The following is a 19,749-nucleotide window of genomic DNA, read 5'->3' as shown; positions in this document are numbered from 1 at the left end:
ATGTTCTAGAACTCCCTGCACTACTGATTAAAACAACAACAACAACGAAAAACAACAGAACAACAATAAAATAAACCCCCACAAAATAGGGCGTAGGGTGTTTTGGGGGTAATGTCATCCCTGCTGTTGGATAGGGAAATGTGAACTGATCTCGCCCTGTGTTCCAGCAGTCACTTACCTATATGAGTGACTAAATTCTGTGGTCTTGGAAAAGAATTTATAAAAGGGATTTGCCAAATAGTGTTGTGGAAGACCACACACTTCTGAGATGTGTTACAGCCCCGCACGGCTGGGCTTCTGGGTGAGCTCCCCACGTGCAGGGTGCCTTTATTGGCCTCAGTGTGCACTGAGTGAACACGCTTTTCCTGGTTTCTTAAGCTAGTAGAGGGTATTAGAAGTTAACCTTTTCAGTACATAAATTAAAATGCAATTTGTCTCACTTGCAGATTTATATGCTGTACACACGAGATTATCAGACGCTTGCCTGGCTGCTGATTGAAACCATGACTTGTTACTTTTTAATGCAGTTAGAATTTGGTCTTGCATTATTTCTTCAAAGATTATTTCCCTTTTTATTGCTATAAGTAATCCTATTTCGGGTTGCCTTTTTATCCCTGTTTCATACAGCTGTTTATTAAAACAGCTAAATAGGGGATGTATAAAGTTACTGTGATTTAACTTAAGAATTTCAGTGGAAAATAACTTTTTAAATGCAAAGCAATGACAGTTTGTTTATTGATACTTCATTTATTATATATTTCACGTATGGGTTAACTGAATACTTGAGGAAAAATAAAATCCAATCAATAAATTTGCTGTTGAGTGGTTTGGAGGGGCAGGGGATAGTTGTCCCTGCTGTTGGACATGAAAATGTGAACTCATTCCAGCTTCTGTTCCAGCAGAAACTTGCATGAGTAATGCCTACTCGGTAACCAGCCATCACGCAATTGTCCTTGCTGTTTCCCGATGCCTGTTAAGATGTGAGGTTTCTTTGTCATCGCATTGCTCAGCCGCTATTTGTTTTTTCGCAGAAGCAGGCTCTGCCTCAAAAGGAGAAGTTAGGGCTGTGCCAATGCACCGCATTGGAGACGAAAGGACAGCTCCTGATTACCTCTTTGTTAATCTCAGGCAGGAAAATACGGCACGTAGCCTCTACCACTGCTATTTTGTTGGAGAGCGAGGTGTCTTAATCTTCCTGCTGTATGCCACTAAGTCTTCTGCCCGCGTTGCATGTAATCCAGGATTAATGGCATTGTTTTCTAATGTTATTTTTTAACTATCATGGAAATCTCATTAACTAAAGGAAACATCTAAAATGCCTCGAGTGCTTTATTTTTACACAAATTAATCAAATAACTTACCTAATACAGTTCTTCAGTCCGCAGAAGAGTTATGCGTGGTCATTACACGCTGGTCTTGATTGCTTGTCTCAATAAAGATGTGCGTAATTCACCACTTCTGACTAGCTCTTGAAACAGTAAGTTGCCAGTGTTTTTTCTAAATGCACATTTATATTCCTGCGGGTAAAGAAAAAGTAGTATTAGTGTAAAGGAAGCGTGGTTGGGCTGCTCAACAATCTCCTTGCCTCTTCTTCCAACTAACCAGCTTTTAAGCTCTGCAGCATCTCCTGGCAGCAGCAAACATGGTCCCTCAAGGTTTTAGTACGATACTTTCTGGGGGGTTGTTTACAGCTGCACCAGAAGCACAAGAATGCAGAAGAACGACCTTATTTTCAGGTACAAAAGCAGAGCCTGTCTCCATCTCATGTCAGCGCTCGGACAAGACCTGTACAAAGTCCCTGCTTTTATCTCGCTGCTCTCTGTGGCTCCTTCTGGAGCCCAAGCCCTTGTGCTGGGTGCTTTGATGTGCCATGGCAGCCCCGGGACCCTGCAGCCCCGGGACCCTGGCCGGTGAGCACTTTTCCTGCTCCAGAAAGGGCTGCTCTGGCTTCTCCAGGCTCCGTTTCATGAGCATTTCCAACCAGGTCTTCCAACCAGGTCTCCCGCAGTACCCGGAGAGGAACATCCATCCACTGCTGCCGTGCTTTTTAAGGCGCTTGGAATGGAGGCAGGGACAGTTCATGAACGTGAATCGCCTGTAGTACTTCAGTGTCCATCTGTGTCACTGCTTGCTAAATGCAGCTGAATATGCAGTGTGCAGCCAGGGCACTGATTCATATCGGGACGAGGGGCTGCCGTAATGGGCTCCCAACAGCTTTGAGATGATGACTGCAGAGGAATTGAGACCAGCTTAATCCAACTAAATAATACTCCTAATGATAAACAGTTAAAATCTAGTTGACTTTCAGATTCTAGCAATTGTATCAGACAAGGTGATTATACTGCACATCAGTACTGATAATCATTAAAATAGATTAAGCTATTGGCTGAGGAATAAGGGACGCCGGCGGGCTCCGACATCCCAGCAGCGCTGCTCCCACCGCACCCAGCAGAGGTTTCATGCAAGAGGGCAAAATGATGAGGATGATCTCGGGCCCCTTGGAGGAGAAACTGCTCAGCATGCAAGATGGTTTCTTGGAAGAACCGTGCCATGGCACGCTCCAGAGCTGTTGTGGGGCCACCGGCGGTCGGTGCCGTGCCCCAGCCCCGGCTGGAACGGGCCAGGGGGTGCTGCTGGGGGGAGAGCAGCCCCTGTGCTTGCTCCGGGCTTCTTTAATTGATTGCTGCTCTGGCTCAAGGTATTGTGTGATCCTGTAAAGGTAGAGAGGAGATGGGCGTTTTATGATGCCTGACTTTCCTACAATATCTTTTTATTAAGTAAACGGTAATGGAAATATTGGGTTTTCATTTCTTGCTTGCTTCTTTTCCAACAGTTGTCAGTAAATCAACGTTGCAAAAAGCCATCGCCTCCTCTGCAATGTCAGAGCTAACGGCAGCCTGGTGGTCACTTACTTTTGGAAATGATACCGCCTTATTTCCAGACACTCAGCAGACTTTAGTGCTGATGTATTGACCCTTGCAGCTTTCAGACCAAGGAAATATTAGAGGACAGCATTTCCAGCAGAGAAATGCCCATATTTTAAAATGAGAACTGTGACTTGTAGTTAAGCCAATTCACTGAGATACAGATGTGCCAAGCTTAGCAATAAAGCGAGTATTTCTTCCCCTGGTCTTAAAGCATCTCTCTTTGCTTCTTCCCATAAAGCGACCAGGGACACTGCTTAGTGCCGGACGAGCGGGGCTCTTCTCGCTCGCTGCAGCCAAAGTGCAGATTGTGCACACAGAGTTTTAAACTGAGAACTGTGCAAGACTTAGTGAGAGCTGACCTGGCCGTGGCTCCAGGCATATCTCCTGCCACCACCACGCAGCAGGGCAGTGGGGGCATCCCCTTGGGACCCGGGGTGGCAGCCGTGGGGTGGCAGCGGGCACAACTGGGGCTGTGCGGTGCCACCAGGGTGGTGGCATGGCCAAGCTGTGCCCCCGTGAGCTCACGTGGGGCTTCCTGAGCTGCAGCAGGCAACCTGTTCAGATAGCCAACCTTACGGCTTTGTTTTGCTGTAGCTTAAAAAAAAATAAATAAAAATAAAAAGTTCATAATCCGTCTGGCTTCCTTGCAAGCTTTGCATCATGCCACGGACTGATGATGCCTCCTTCCCCACGTAGGTCCTTCCGTGATAATCAGGCTCAGGTTCTCATCTGGTCTGCCGGAGATGAAGCTCGGGTCAGGGTGTCCCCAAAAGCTGGGAAGCTCAGCCTGAGCTCCAGATGTTGTGGTTCAGAACTGGCTCCGTGCTGGTGAATTGTAAAGTTATGATTTATTACCGCATGCAGCGTAATTCATTTTTACATTGAAAGTAATATTATGTTATATAATCAAATCTCGTTTGCTATTTATTGCGTTCTCTCCCCGCACAGATGTGGATGCTTCTCCCTCTCCCCTGGTTGATAATTTCCTTCGTGCGTCTCCTGGTGGGGCTGCGGGGACCAGTGGGAGCAGCAGCGTTGGGGGCTGGAGGGTTGCAACGGGGCAAAGCCACAGGAAGCCACCTTCTTTTGCCCAGGTCTGCCTCTAAAATTGCAATAACTTCTGCAAAGTGTGACTGGGGGCAGCTGAGCTGGCTGGCAGCGGGACAGGAGCCAGGGCTTGTGCTGGCAGCCTTCTGTCTGTAAAACGTTTGCAATAAGACGCTTGGGTGTCGAGCTGCTGCTGCTACAGAGCACGCCAGGAAAGGCCCCAAACGCAACCCCAAAAGCTACGGCTGTGCCCCGTGTCCAGGCCACTTGAGAGCTGCTTCGAGGGAGAGGGGCTCGGAAGGGGGCCGGTGTTGTACCAGGGTCCCCAGGTCTTTGGTGCCAACGCCAACTGCTGCACAGCATTTAGCTTGGAATAGATTCCCACATATATTCCAGATGTATTAAGCTTTAGAGCGTATCTTCCCTCCTAATCTTCCCCATGCCAAGGTGTATCAGTTCAGCCTTCCCACCTGCACCAGACAAATGACCTCGGCCGTGCTTTGGAGCCCGACGTAACCGGCAGCGAACGCGGCCGGTCCCTGCCGCTACCGCCACCGCACGGAGGTGCCCCAAGCACTGCTCCAGAGACGGGTTTTATTTTAAACCCCTGAAATTCAATATTTCATTTCATAGTTAAAAATGGCTATGTGATGAGGACATATTAAATGCTGATCTTCTTGCTCAACTACCTGCTAATGTGATTATTGGTACCACATCATGGGGAAAAATGTGAATTCTTTTATTTTTATGTAAAAGTGCTGTCACAAATCCAAGCAAGTTTTCAGTGTGATGAGACCCTTGAAAAAGAGCGTTTTTCTCTCTCTCTTTCTATTTTTTTTTCCTGTTATTGATGTCTTCTGAAAAGGATACCCTTAAGATACAGGGACAGCTCTAGCTGCCGGTGCTCTGAATTGCGATGACGGCTCGTACCGTCAGGAGAGCCCTGACAGTGATGGATAGCCCCCGCAACTTCGCAATAGCGGGATTTGTTTATCCTGCCTGCTCTTTGTGTTTGTGTCAGGTTTTTCACTCGGGGCTACGCTCAGCCTCCGAACGCCGGCTCTGCTGCGCTTCCTCCCCGGGGGTGGGCGCAGCCCCCAGCCCCAGCCCCCTGCGCCCTGGCTGTCAGGGAGGCACCCGCAAGTGGGTTTGGGCAAAAATAGTCGTTCCCGACCGACTCTGGGTGTGCGGTAGAGCAAGCGAGGCCGTGAGCAGCCAGATCTTGCCGGAGCCTTTGCCCTGGGACATGCACGGGTAAAGGACAGACCCCCCCCCGAGCCGCCCATCGTGCCTCTCACCTCTGCAGCCGCTGGGACTGACACCGCGGGGCTTTCCACCACCTCTTTTCTGTGTCTGTCTTCTCCTCGATACGTTGAAGCTCTTTGGTTTTGGTTGAAGGGTTTTAATAAAACCACTGCTGTGACGTGGAAAGGCTTTTCTTGACAGCTTAGTCGTGCTTGTATAAACTCACTGGTTTCTGGTTCAGCTGTTTTCGTTAAGATGACCTGGTGAAAGCTGGGATATAAATGTGTGTGTGTGTGAGTGAGTGAGTGAGGATGGAGGAGAGTTGGGTTTTTGTGTTTGAAGTCTTGGAGAGGGGACAAGTGAGAGCTTTGGCCTTATTGCCCGAATAATAAAACCTTTATAGGCATGGGACACGGCTCATGAGACTTTGTAAAAACTTCCTCGCTTAGAAAGAATTGGCTAGGCAGCAACTTCAGAAAGGAAAGAAGAAAAAGAGGCGGGAAGAGGATTGACAGGTACTGGAGCAAAGGCTCCGGTAATGGAGCAAAGGCTCTGACACCCAGAAGGTGTCATCCTCGGGTTGTCCCTGGGGCCACCCCGCGGCAGTCGGCTCCTCTTCAGCACAGCCACCGGGACAAAACCTGACAGCACCAGGGCATTGGGGGCTTTGAAGGGACCCACACAGGCCGGGTATTTCAGTGCAACCCCACCTCTAATTAATAGCGGTGTTTGTTTAAACAGATCAATGCCTGTCCTTGACCTCAGTGCACGATTTGAGCTATTACCGTATCACTAAATATGAAATGAACTGTAATACATCTGAGAGGCAAACCACTTATATCGAACCCAGTAATACAGATGAGAATCTTTTATTATATCAAATGAAAGCTGTGTGGTTATATTTAAATACTCCAACTGCTGAAGGCTGCAGTGAAAGACTTTTCCGCAGCTAATTCACCGAGGAGCATCGCGGGGGCTAACCTGTGCCTCCAGTGCGCATTAGCTCTCCCGAGAAGAAAAATAGTTTTGGGGGGAGAAGCTCTGCTACTCGCGATTAAAATAACCCTGTTAATGTATGCTGAAAATGGTGCTTACAGTAAATGCAGGGAGCCATAAATTTGTGGGGAAAAAAGAAGGGTGAGCTATGAAATACGGTGAGGGTTCGCACTGCGGGCTCGGTGCCTGCCAGGCGCGGAGCTTCCCCGCTGCCCCGGCCCCTTGCTCGGGGCAGGGATGGGAACAAGAAGAAAGGAGAATAGAGGTAAAGCCCCAGAGCTGGCCAAAACCAGCAAACACCTCGGTGAGAGATCACCTGCAACGGGCGTGATGAACAAAACCGGCGATAGCTCCTGCACTGAAGGCTGTCCTCAGAAGCACGCCTCTAATTAGCGGCGAGTTTAAAAGCCTCCTCCATCACATGGGTAAACAATCTCCTGGCGTAATAGAGCAGTTGTCAATGATGCTTTTATGTTCAAAGAAGCCTGTATTGTACTGTAGGTCAATGAGAAGCTGTGAGAGGTGAGCACTGTTCAATACTCATGGCCTAAGGTCTGCAGAAATTTCCATAATACAAAAATGGGTTCTGCAGGGACAGGAATGCTAAAACGCAGCACTACGACTCCGGGCGATCACCGGCATGTGCCTGCATGCGCCGTAAACATCCCCGATCACAACACCTCCCTATAACACTTCACCGAAGAAAATAAAATAAAGAAGTGGAAGTGTGAGGAACAGCCAGCAGCGATGGTGGTGCCTCGGGCTGGCCTTCTCCTCCCTGCATCCCCCGGCACCGAGCCCCAAATACCGGCCGTGGAGCACGCACCTCTCCCCGACTGCCTCCGCACTGGCGTTGCTCCCATGGCCGGTTCTGTGTATGCACGGGGCTGTGGGTTGCACAGCCACCAGCTGCTTCAGATCATTTCTGTGAACTCATTATATATTTGGGGGAAAATATGCGAGTAGGGGCACATTTCCCTTCTGCTCAAACCTTATCTCCAGCCGCGCCTCCCTGTGCTGGCTGCTGTACAGAATGAGGGTTTTTCATGTATGGTCCCGGAGGAAAAGTTGTTAGGGAATGCTGATCATTCCTCTTTAGTCTAAATTAATTAAATGACACAGTATCTATTGTATTAAATATATGGGGATCGTTTTACGTGGTATACTGTATGCAGTGATTATAATGCACGATCTTTCTAGAGAAATATGGGAAAACAATGTCCTTTGCTGGAACAGGCAAGACATTCCTGGGCTCCGTAACACATCTCCCCGTTAAGCAGTAATGCGATGTAATCCACAGCGGCTTAATAACTTACATGACAGATGCATAATCTCGAGCAATGTAAGACGCTGCGAGCACGAGATGCACGCGACTGTCCTTCAGCCGAAACGTGTGGAAATCACCCGCACGCCCGAGCCCGAGCCAGCAAACAAAAGCGGTGCCGATGCCGATGGAAGTGCCCAGGATCAGCGTCAGGTCTCCGCTGGTACACATCCCCCAGATTGGCCACTGCAAAGCAAACCAGGTGTGCTAGGGCCGCCCCGCTGGGGGGCTGCCTCCGCGCCCTGCTCCTCCCGGGTGGCAGAGAGGAAGCCTTCACGCTATCGGACACAGAGCTCCAAGCATGCATTTACTGAAAACTGCATTATTTTGCTGAAGATGACCAAATGCCATGAAACACCGCAGCATCACACAGACCGCGTCTGTCTGTTGCAGTTCACAGCACAAATTATGGCCAAAACTGAGGGTTTGCTTCGGGGTAATTATCAAATCCTGAGAAAGGGTTACCGAGAGAGGAACAGCAGCCAAAATTCCCCATAAATCATTTCAAATAATAACCACGGTTAATAAAACACACGGGGGGGAGGATTTTGGGAAATTCCTTTGGAGAGGCTCCAGCTCCGTGCAGAAACATCACCCTCCGAAAGGCTTACAGCGCTGGTGAGCAGCTGAGAAATGACGCAGGCTGTGTGAACGTACGCACCCCCGTGCGATCACAGCACCTTCTGCCGAGAAATTTTCTGTACCGTCATCCCGGAGAGGCAAGAGCTCAGTGCTTTCAGACACCGCTCTGCAGCCCCGGGCTCCTGGCTGCGTCCCGTCCCCAGCGGCTCTGCAGGTGTCCCCCGCGGGACACCCAAGGTACCCGAGGCAGGCGTGCGGCCCCCATCCCCGCCCGCTGCAGGGTTCGCAGCACGGGGAGGGATGTTTCAGGGCCTGGGGGTTCAGGCTTGTCCAGATATTTTGTCGGCAGCATTTTTTACAAAACGTCTCGGCACTTTATTATGCAGACTGCTGGTGTTTGTTTTCAGAAATAGCGATCGGTTTTGCGTTTTCCAGCCGCGCCAAACTTGGACTCCTGACACATGATAAAAACCCTGTCCCAGCCGAGCTCTTTCCAGTTGCCCCGAAGGAAAATAGAAATATGGAAAAAGGGAAATCAAACAGAGAACAAAGAAACGAAGAGCCAAATTTTCAGGAGAGATGAGCACTTCAGCACACAGAACTCCAGCTGCTGCGTTCTCTGCATTCATATATTCTTATTTTGACTCGTCATATATCTCCAGCTGTGTCAGAAAGCTTCTGAGAAAGCAGCTCAAATACAAGTTTTATGTTAAAGTGGAAGAATCAACAGAATTATTCAACCAGCACAAAAACAGCCTTAGTAAAACAACTGCTTGCAGCATTCCAGCTATTAATGTATTATTCCCTAACAGCGTTTTTCATTATTTGAAACAACAGAAAATGCCAGGTTTGCAGGACTCAGTTTGGATAAGAAAATAAAATATGCAAAGGTCGTCAGAGTGATAGGTTTTATTAATCTCTGGGGAAATCACACGGAAACCCTCGCAGGGATGCTTGGCCCCTCTCTTTGCTCTCATCCCAGGAGCCGCCACCGCCCTGTGCAGCCCCTGCGCGTGGGTGCAAGGGGTGCTCGGTGCCTCCTCTGCCTGGCGACCTCATTAATTAGTAATTAAATGCCAGGAGCCGCCGTGGCACCGCTGGGCAGCCTCTCACTGAGCAGGCAGGGCAGCAGCAGCCGGGCAAGGGCCTTGCTGGGAGGCAGTCAAACAGCTCTTCCCGTGGCACTTATTTGTATTTCCTTAAAGTAATCTCCACGAGGCACCAGAAGGACGTTCCTTGTTTCATTTCCTTCCTTCGAGCACTTGGACTAATACAGCAGCGATGCCCTGAGTCAATGAGCGCCATCGCTACCCTGCCGCTTTGGATTAGCACTCCCATTTTTTGGCAACGAAGCCCTCGGCTGGCTGCCACCTCGGCCGGGTGCCCTGCGAGAGGCCAGAAGCACAGAATCACAGAAAAACAGGGGCTGGGAGGGACCCCTGGCGACCACCGAGTCCAACCCCCACCGGGTGCAGCTCCCGGGTCTGGTTCCTGCCGTGCCGCAGCCCCACTGGAGCCAGCGAGGTGGGCGCGACGTCGCAGCCCCGCAGCCCCGCGCTGATTGACACTGCGGAAGGAAGAAGTGCTGAAATATTTATATAAATACTTAAAACTTCGCTTACGGCCTTCAGCGCCTATTTACTCGAAAATATCCCCTTGGAAAGTTTATTCGACATGATCTGCAAGCCAAACAACTTTTCAAAAGGCACTCCGAGGAAGGTACAGAAGAGCAAAACTCTCTTTATACGGCCATATTTATATATCGAGCCGCACTTTACGCCTGCTTTAAAAATGGTGGCGAGGGCCAAGTGAGGCAGAGGTGGCCACGGAGGGCTGGGGGGTGGCAGGGCCCCATCCTGGCTCGCACGGAGCCGCCCCGGCTGCTCCCCGGCAGAGGCAGCCCCAGCGCAGCCTGGGGAGAGAGGAGGCACATGAAAGCGGGGCTGGATTTGCCTCGCAATGACAGCTGCATATTAATCTAAAGAATTTCTGAAAAATCAAAAAGACATTTTTCAGCAAAAATACACCCCTAGAGCCTCGATCATAAAGCAAGGGAATAAACTTGAAACAGGATTGATTTCATCTTAAAAGGAATGCTTCTTTGAAATGCTACCAACTGCGGTTGTCTTATTTGGTTTTCAATACTATAACAAAATTGTGCCATATTGTGTCAAATGAGGAGATAATATAACAGCTTTAAACAAATTTTGTAATTACGGGATCAATCGGGAGCGAATTAAATCCACGTGCTCCGGCTGTGCCGTGCCGCTGAGTGCCGAGCAGCTCCGCGCTGCCCTGCGGGCCCTGCGGGTGTGGGTCCCGTGCCGCAGGGCTTCGGCCCATGCTGGCGGAAAATTGGTGTCCATGTCCATAGGAAAAAGGCACCGGCTGTTCTGCCAGGCACCACACACGTGCACAATGCATCCCCGTGAAGGCACCCTTGAGATTTCAGTCCCCTGTACCAAATGGCAGCAGTCTGAGGTGCTGTTGGGTGCTTCGCAGCCATTTGTCGCCAAAGTTTTTTCCACTGCAGACACTTTTGTGTAAATATTTTCAGGGTGCACGCAAGCTTTGTGGCCCACAGGGCAATGAAGGTGTGAAAATAAAGTGTTGGAGGACAGTGGTGTCCTTGCACATCTCCCCATTCAGGGCTGCTACGCTGCCTGCATAGAACAGGGCCTGGGCACCACCGCTGTCTTCTCAAGCCCTTGGGGCAGTTGTTGTCTCATGGGTAACCCCATTAAAGGACACCAAATCCCCTTAACTCACCGATGTTATATGTGCAAGCATGAAAAATTGGTGAACAGCAGTGTGGGAAGTCCTAAAGACTCAGAGTAATTTCCAGCAAAGTTGCATCCACTTCCCCCAGCGAGTTTACCTTGCGAGTATTTTTATTTTTAGGAACACATGCTGAAAGGGGTGAAAGCTGCACGGGCGCAGCACCGAGGGTGAGGATGGGCAGCCCGGGGGGCAGGAAGGGGTGCTGAGGGCTGCAGGAGCTTGCACTTGGCAGAAAATACTGCATTTGCTTTACAGACGTTGTCAGGAAAATGAACGCTGAGGAAAGAGCATCTCTTTTTGTTTTCATATTCATTTAAATAGGAAGAAAATGGGAAAGGTTTGGGAAAGTGCTCGTACAGGCTCCGGAGCCTCCCAACAGGCATTTCCCTTTGGAAGCACAGAGCTGGGTGAGGTGGGAGCAGCCCCTGGGAAGGGGAGAAGCACGGCTTTGGGGGCCCTCAGGGGAGGCCCACACATCCCCCTCTGCTCCTCTGGGCCTCCTCTGGTGGCCCATGGGCTCAGCAGCACAACCCGAAGGGCACAGATTTTATACATACACAGCCTCTTCATTCCCCTCACTTGGCCTTTGGTGTAAAATTCCTCAGTGCCAAACATCTGCGCCCACTTCTCAAAGCAAGCTGAGCGCCAGAGGTATCTGCTTGGTGGCACAAGGTGACAACAACAGCTTCAGGAGGAGGCACCAGGGGGCCTGGGCCCAGGGGCACACGTGTTCAAGGAGACCTGGGGCAGCATTTTGGGGTGTGCCGGGGGCTGCGGGAGGTTCCAGTCCTCACTGCGGGGCGGCGACGGGGAGCCCCTGCCCTCTGGGCTGGTGTAAGCTTGGCCTTCCCGTGCCGCATCCTCGTGCCAGGTGTAAGGGCCCCCAGGAGTACTGCATCACCCCGCTTTCCCCCTGGGAGCAAGGCGGGCTGCCATGAGGCGGGGGCTCTGCTCCCTCCCCGGGGGTGAGCGCACCGCGACAGAAAGCATCCCGGAGCCCAGCTCGCCCCGCGGCGCCCGTCCTGCCTTCTGCTGGCTCGCAACAACGCCAGCGGACGGCTTTGCAGCTTGTCGTATAAATACAATGTTTGTTCTCCGTAATGGATTTCAGCAAGATATGGTAAATATTAACTCCCAGGTGGGGCAAATGCATAATTCATCACCTAGCACACTCCGACGGCTCTGTCTCTCTCATGATTAACATGTAAGGCATTCATTATATTTTTCAGCCGGTGCACAGGCGAGCACAGAAAGTTATGCAGATGAATACCAAACACCTGTGTTATATAAAATCATCCCGCTCCATCGCAAGGTCTGCTCCGCAGCCAGCTACCTCTAACACATCCCAGCACTGCGCTGTAACGCAGTGTGAGATTTCGGAGGATGGGTGCTCAGGGGTCGGGACTTTCCCCAAACCGAGCAGCCCAGCGGTGCCCTCCCCGAGGGGAGCAGAGCGTGCAGCCCACCCCTGCACCTTGGTGTGCACCCAGGGCACCGGCATCCCCCCGGGGCTGGCGAGCAGGGACCGGGGCGCAGGGGCACAGCGGGACCCACAAGCCCGGTGTCTGAGCCGTCCCCATGCTGATGGGTCTTTCTCCCCATCTGACACGTCTCTGGCAGCTGGAAGATCCGTTTGCCCAGCTTTTTCTTCCAAAAGCTCAACACACATGAAGGTGGACGCCGATGACCTCGAGCCACAGAACCCCTGAGCAGCGCCGAGCTGCATCTTTCTGCATCGCCTCTCCCAACCACGCAGGCATCGTCAGCCCCATCCTGGCCCATGAAATGTTCCGCACGTCTCATGACTAATCACGCTGTTTCCAGCATCCGATAGAGGTGCTGCAGTCCTTGTTGTCCCAGATCCAAAATAAGAAAGTCAGACTTTCCACCTGCTTTTTCCAGCCTGAGGACTCCTGCACTTGCCGTGCTCTCCTGTCCTGAAGATGCTCCTAACCAAGAGCCAAGTACAACAGCCACGTTTTTTAACCCACTGTCTTGGCAAGTCTGAGGGCATGCAGTGCTAGAGAACCGCTGGCCTTTCCAGGACATTTTCTCACAATCAGAAAACTTCCAGTTGACTTCCTCTGCTAGTCATCTTTACCCACACTGAGTCACGTTCAAGTTCTAAAGGATGTCACTCAATGGGCTTGAACCGATGCTGCGTCCAGAGCCAGCTGTAACTACGTATTTCTGGGGAAAATGCGTTTTAGTGCCTCTCAAACCCCCTCATGTATGGCCTGGGATCCATCAGCCACTGCATGCCTGCAGAAGTCAGGCTCACCCCTTGCACCCAGATAAGTTTCCCACTCTGTTTGTCTTCCAAAATCCCGGATATTAGTAAGTGTGGGCTTAGTAAAGTGCTCGGGGGTGAAATCAGTTCTTAAATGCGTAGTTTAACCCGATTAACTTTAGTGAAGTAAAGAGGATTTCAATTTGAACTTGAGTGATTTTTTGAGTGAGAAGACAAATGCGGGCCTTCACCTACTTTCTGTTAATAAGACATCAATTCATAAATGTTGGCCTCTGACGATATCACGACAACTGTCCTAGAAGCAGCTCTTAAGCACTCCTCTGGGGGAAAACCTGCTGCCCGGCTGCGGCTGTCCCTCTGCACCCTGGGCACCAGCTCCCACATCCCACGGTGGCCCCTGAGCACCGTGGGCATCCAGAGAGAGCGGATCCGTCGCCAGCCTCCCCACGTCTCACGCCGAATTCAGGTTGGAGCCACGAGCAGGATGCTGGGGCCGGCGCACCGACTCGCCACGTCCCCATTTTTCTCCTAGCTTGAGCATTCTTTGCCGTCGCGCTCACGTGGTGACAGAGCAACAAAAAGCCATCTTGGTAAATGAAAGAAATGACATTCAGCAATGCAATTTAAGACCTAGATAAGTCAGATGTTAAACACCTATGGGGTATAATCGCCTTTTAATGTGAGCACAATTCCCATTAACATTAATGGGGGGTTGTACAACGGCTTCAAAAGGAGAATATGCACCTAAAAGTGCAAATTAGCACTTACAAACTCTATTGATAAATTATTAAAGAATATCATTAAAGCGTAGCCACACCTCCAGATCATTAGAGCAAGCCCAAACCAGCAAGGCGGCATGCGCAGTACCCGCTCATTATAACTAGAGCTAAAATGCCATTTAGTCACCAAAATGAATCTAGTGTAAATATTGGTTCATCAACCCTCATTTCCTGCAGAATTTGGAGTTTTAAGAGCTTGAACTTCTCTTCTTTAAATGCAAATGAGCACCAGGAAATGCTTCTAATGGAGGTCAGCGCTTAGAAAACGGCCTTTAAAAAGTAAATTAAAAACAAACCCCCCCAAGCCTTAGGGACTGCACTGTCGTTCGAGCTCTTTGTTTCTGTTTATGTGGCACCAGGACTTCGACAAAACCATCCCCTCCCTGCTCCCAGACCTGAGTTACCAGCCCTGCCACAATTCATCCTCCTGGTCATCCTCTGGGAAGCATCTGCCAGAGCCACGGGTGGTGCTGCCCAGCTGGAGCTCCTGGTATGCCCGCTCCACGCAGCGAGTTGGACCTTCCCGAGGTCACGGCGCTGTGCCAGGCATTTTGCAGACTGGTGCCACGTATTCCACCCCGCGACGAGCCCCTGGAGTGGGCACAGCGAGTGGAGCCACTGTGCCCTGTGCATCGGGGGAAATGGTGGGGCACCAGGCACCGCGAGGGATGCGCGGGGGAGCACCAGGATTTGGCATCTGTTCGTGCAGAATCACAGAACGGCTGAGGTTGGAAGGGACCCCTCCCAATACATCCACTGCTAACTCACATCTCTGACAAACTGGGAAAGCAAAGCAACGCCAACAAATGAGCCAAAGTCCTTCAAAACCCCAGGCTGCTCCCATATCTATCCGATCTGTCCCTAGAAAGTAGTCAGCCCATTACCTACAGCTTTTAAATTATTAACTGTCTTTGACATCTCATCCGCATTAATTCCTTCCCTTTTAGGACACTGTATCTCTCAGAGATTACCCTTTTACTCTCCTTTTTGTTAGATTAACCAGACTTGGGTGTCTCCAGCTTTCTCCATAATTCATGTCCCAAAACAGAGCTGCCCCCGCAGCACCTTTACAACCTCAGCCATGTCTCCCCTTTCACAGGGGGAGCAGAATTGTCGGCACCAGCCTAAATCTCTCTCCGAGTTAGGTTTTATAGGATTACAATCGCCCTACAACCCAAGGAGGGAATTAGGTAGGACATAGTCCTCCTTTTCTGTGAGGGTCCCATTCACTCTGTCATCTGTGATGATTTTAATGCACTAAAATAGTATTTCCTCCTGCACTTCAACATGCAGATTCACATGGCTCACATTGACCAATGTTCCTAATTTCTAGATAAGCAGTGAGCACCTCGAGGTCTTCACCCTTCAAAGGATATTTTCTTCTTTTTTTTTTTTTTTAATATCTTTTGGGTTATTTGCATACCAAGGGTATATTGTACCGTGTCATAACCACAGTCCTTAAATACAGGTTCCAAACATCAAATCCATTCCTGAACCCATTAACAAAATTATTTTTGAAAGTAAATTATTCATACGAATGTATCAGTATGAGGAGCAGATGTGCTCATCTCAACAGTGATCCCAAGTTTTAAATGATGCCAATTCTTTATTTTGTTGTGAATTGTGTTGCAGGTGAAGTGAGTGCTAAAAGTCCCAGTTCTTGGAGCCAAGTTAATGTACAAATTCAGCTGCAGAAGTTGAACAAGAAAAAAAAAATATTTCTATGAATAAGAGCTGTAAAATGGTAAAAACATGCCTAAAATTCAAATAAAAAGTAAGATTCTGTTTTTTAGATTGGCTTAGCTAAAAGCCAGTCTTGTGAACGTGGGGCAGCTGGCCTGATTCTGCAGGGCCAGAAGGAGCTGGCCACACCAGCTGCGCTGTGCCTCTGCACATGACGCACAAGCCGAGACGAGACGGGAACAGGAGAAGCAGAGTGAGATGAAGGTTAGAGTGACACCTCCAGTGATGGCCTATAATGAATTTTTCAAAGTTTTCCAACAAAGAGTAATAAAGGTCAGCTCCCTTCCACTGAATTCGCCTAATACTTTATTAATACCAATTGAAATTACATGCATATAGCAAAAGAGACAAGTCCGTATATATTTGGTTAGCGATGAAATCCAGCTTGCTTCATCTCTCATCCTGCTCTAACCAGACAATATAACGTATCGCTCTTTCCAGAACATATCTAGAAGTGTCTGTTTTTGTGGTGCAACTTGAACATGCAAAACCAGAGGATGACTACACAACATACAACCTCTTCTTTGCATCTCCCGCATGTAGGTTTGGTTCATCCCAGGCCCTGCCTTGCCATGAGACCTCACTGACAGCTTTCCAGGCTACTTTTCAGCCCACAGATCCAAGATCAGCTGCCAAACAGCAGCTCCCCATGTTGCAACGTGATGGAAGACATGTGGCACACCATCTCTACCAGCTCCTGCCATCAGAAAACTTTGGGGTTTGGGGTCATCCCTAGAGGGAGACAAGATAAGAGTTTGCCGTAACGTTGGTGACAGCTGGTTGGTAGGTTGGTGCTGCCATGGTGGTATTTTCAAGGAAAGCTGAAAACATGGACTTTTGGGGTTGGGTTTTAGGAAAGGTCAGCTTGGAGTGTGGGTCCGGGTGCCCCAGCTGCCCAGGGACCCTGCCTGGCACTGCCATACTGCAGACACCAGTGCCCACACCACAATCTGCCTTACATACCCAGCGAGTCTTGTCCCCACTAAATAACTTCTAATTATTCCACACATTGCATTCAGAACAGTCCTTCCTTTTTAAAAAATAATTATCCTGAGAAAATATGTTTTATCTCTCTAATAAGAAATCATTAATTAGAAGATGTTGACCCAATGGGCTGTGATAGTTTGGTGGATGATGAACACCGCTTTTAATCAGACCTTTTACAAGCGAGTGGATGTTAACTTCTGGCTGTTAATTATTCACACCTTCAAGTACTAAGATGGTTGGAATATTTCATGAATGCTCTTTTTATTTAATAGTGACATTGGATTTTATGAGCTAGGAATTGCACTTATTAATTTACAGTCATTTTGCTCTTCCATGCCAGTCATTTAGCATTAACTCTCTATTTAAAAATAATAAATGACCTCTGACTCCCTATTGTCTGTCATAATTAGCATACTGTCTTTTAAAGAGGAAAGCATGTTTTCTCTTCATTAACAGTAATATTACCTAGGCAGACAATCAGTAAGTCCATGATCTAGAAGCTGCTGTGGACGCCAAATTACCCTCTCTACCAGGACAAAATCAATTAACACCACTAGGGATGTCATTATTGTCACATTATGTCACCAGATATACTCCAGGGTAAATAAATGATTTGTGGAATTTTTAATGCCACCGCTCGAAACCCGAAGCCGAGGCTCTTGGGCGGTGGGGCTGGACGGGGGCTGCGCTGCGGCACCGGGCATGGCTCTGCCATCCCATGGGACATGGGGTTAAAAGACGGGGGGACATAAGGGGGTCGGGCATTGTCCTATGCAGAGGTGCCATGGGGCTGCGGTTACGGTGGGCCAGGGCCAGGAATGGGGTGACAGCAAGGGAGCAGGACTGCTTGGCAAAGAGCATCAGTGCCAAAACCATTCCCAGCAGCTCGCTGCTCCTCGTGCCACCAGGACACGCTAGCTCCGTCCCTCGCCGATTTTGGCAACCGCGGAGCTTTCCAGCCACACAAAACCCCCGGGAGATGCCATTTTTAAAAGTATCCCCAACTTCTATATTTTGGCCCACGTCGGGGGGTATTTAATTAAGTCTATTCTGTCTAACACGATCTGATGTCATTGTACAAGGAGATGTTCTTTGTTAGCAGCGCTCTTAGTTTCAGGCTCCTCTGTGTATTTGAAACCATGGTAACAGAAGAGTAAGCTAAAGCCAATGAGATAATGAGATATTCTCATTGTAATTGTGTTTCATGAGGGCACACGCTCCCATGGGTGGGATCCGACTGTCTTACAACTGCTAACAGAATTTAAGGAACAGGCATATATTAGCGCGGGGCCGTTTTTCACAACAGCCATGTAAACACTTCTGACACGGCATTTGCCGTTGTTTCCAGTACATAACAGTACATAATGTGCGTTGGTGTTGCAGGAAATCACCCTGTTAATGAATACCAATATTTTAAAATCCTCAGAACTTCAAGGAAGTTCAGGTCTGAGGCGCGGTAGCAGGGCTGCGGGTGTTGGTTTGCATTATAATTGGGGAGGAATTATAAACGGGGGAGGAATGGAGCTGGCGCAGCCCCGGGCCGCGGGCACTCCTCGAGGGGCCTACAAGCAGCATGGCATGAGCAGGCCCGCAGGACGTCGCCTCTTGCTGCACGGGACGTAACGTCTGCAAGTTCAGCGAGCGTTTTAATTACAAAACTTTCTGAAGGCAGTCATGAGGGGAGGTGTTTGTCTTGCTGCACTGCAAAGAAAGAGGAAACAAAATCAAGTGGTCGCTTTCCTCAGAGCCCTTCTTGAGGTTTTCATTTTACTCCCAGAAGCATTGAGAGGCATCAGCCCTCGCTAAATATCCTGAATTACTTTGTGTGTTTTAATCATGATTTCTAACCCAGCAGATTATCCTAAACAGCCAAGTTCGGCGGGGCTGTGGCGGGGCTCCTGGCTGAAACAAAATGGCTTCCCAGCCGGCCGGTGGGCGCTCAGAAGGGTTTGTGCATGCCTTGAAGACACGAAACCATCCTGTTGAGCTCCAATCTCGCCGGTCCCCACAGCCTCTCACCGGGGCACAGCTCCTGCAGCTCCCCCAGAGCCACCTTTCCTGCCTTCCCTTCTCCAGGAAGAACAACAGCACGAGGGCCGCAGCTGACAGCGGCGCAGCGGATGGCGCCGGAGGGGGAGCAGCGAGAGCTTGCTTCCCGTGGTAGTCAGGGATGATTTTTCTTCTTATTATTACTATTACTTCAAAGAATACACTTCTGATGAGAGCTGACAAGATAAATCATAGCTGTTGTCAGCTGCACGTACAGACCTTCATGGCACTTTAATTAAAACCATCAGCCCAGTGTGGGTTCCTCGCTCTGTTTTGGTCTCCTTCTGGGCACGGTGGCAGGGCTGAGCTCCTGTCCCGCTGGGACCGCGGCAGAGGCAGCAGGCACTGAGCCCCCTGAACACCCACGAGTATTTTACTTTTAGTGCCTGCACCCCAAAATTAATATCCTTTTTTTCCTTTTTCATGCAAAACCGTTAAAGTGCATTTAGTATTTTAGATATGACAGACACCGTTTTCGGAGTGGGCAAAGCTGTCCACGGTGCAGCACCAAAATGGTTGTAATGAGTCTATATAAAATTGACCTTTAACTAGTAAAATATGCTGCAATTTTCTCCTGAATATGAAAACCAAAGGAAATCTACTTTTTGTTTATACTCTTAAATGAATGTTATTTCCAGCTCTCTGCCTTAAAGCTTAAACAATTCATCTCTAATAAATTGGTAAAATGGCTGAAGTGGTGCATTTCAAAGGAAATACAGTCTCTCTTAGGCAGTAGATTAAAACAACTAACTGGCCAGCCCCTAGACGTGTGGAGTGAGAGACAGACAGCTTGAAATATGCAGGAAAACACTGGGGAAGTGTCCCGCTCTCCAGACACATGGATCCGTTTTATTCTTCTGCAGGTGCTCGGCCAGACGACACATGTGCAACCAGAGGACAATAGATACTCTTAGAAAAGTACATTTTTTAACATCATTTGAGAGCACTTCACTGATCCTGTATTAACCCATACATGACACGGCAATACGAGTCCTCTGAGTGACTTTGTAGATTCGTTGGGTTAATCATGCCCAGCGT

The sequence above is a fragment of the Anser anser genome (assembly GCF_964211835.1).
Source record: "Anser anser genome assembly, chromosome: 9".
NCBI lineage: Eukaryota > Metazoa > Chordata > Aves > Anseriformes > Anatidae > Anser > Anser anser.
The sequence above is the reverse complement of the archived record's forward strand: the minus strand, read 5'-3'. Positions refer to the sequence as shown.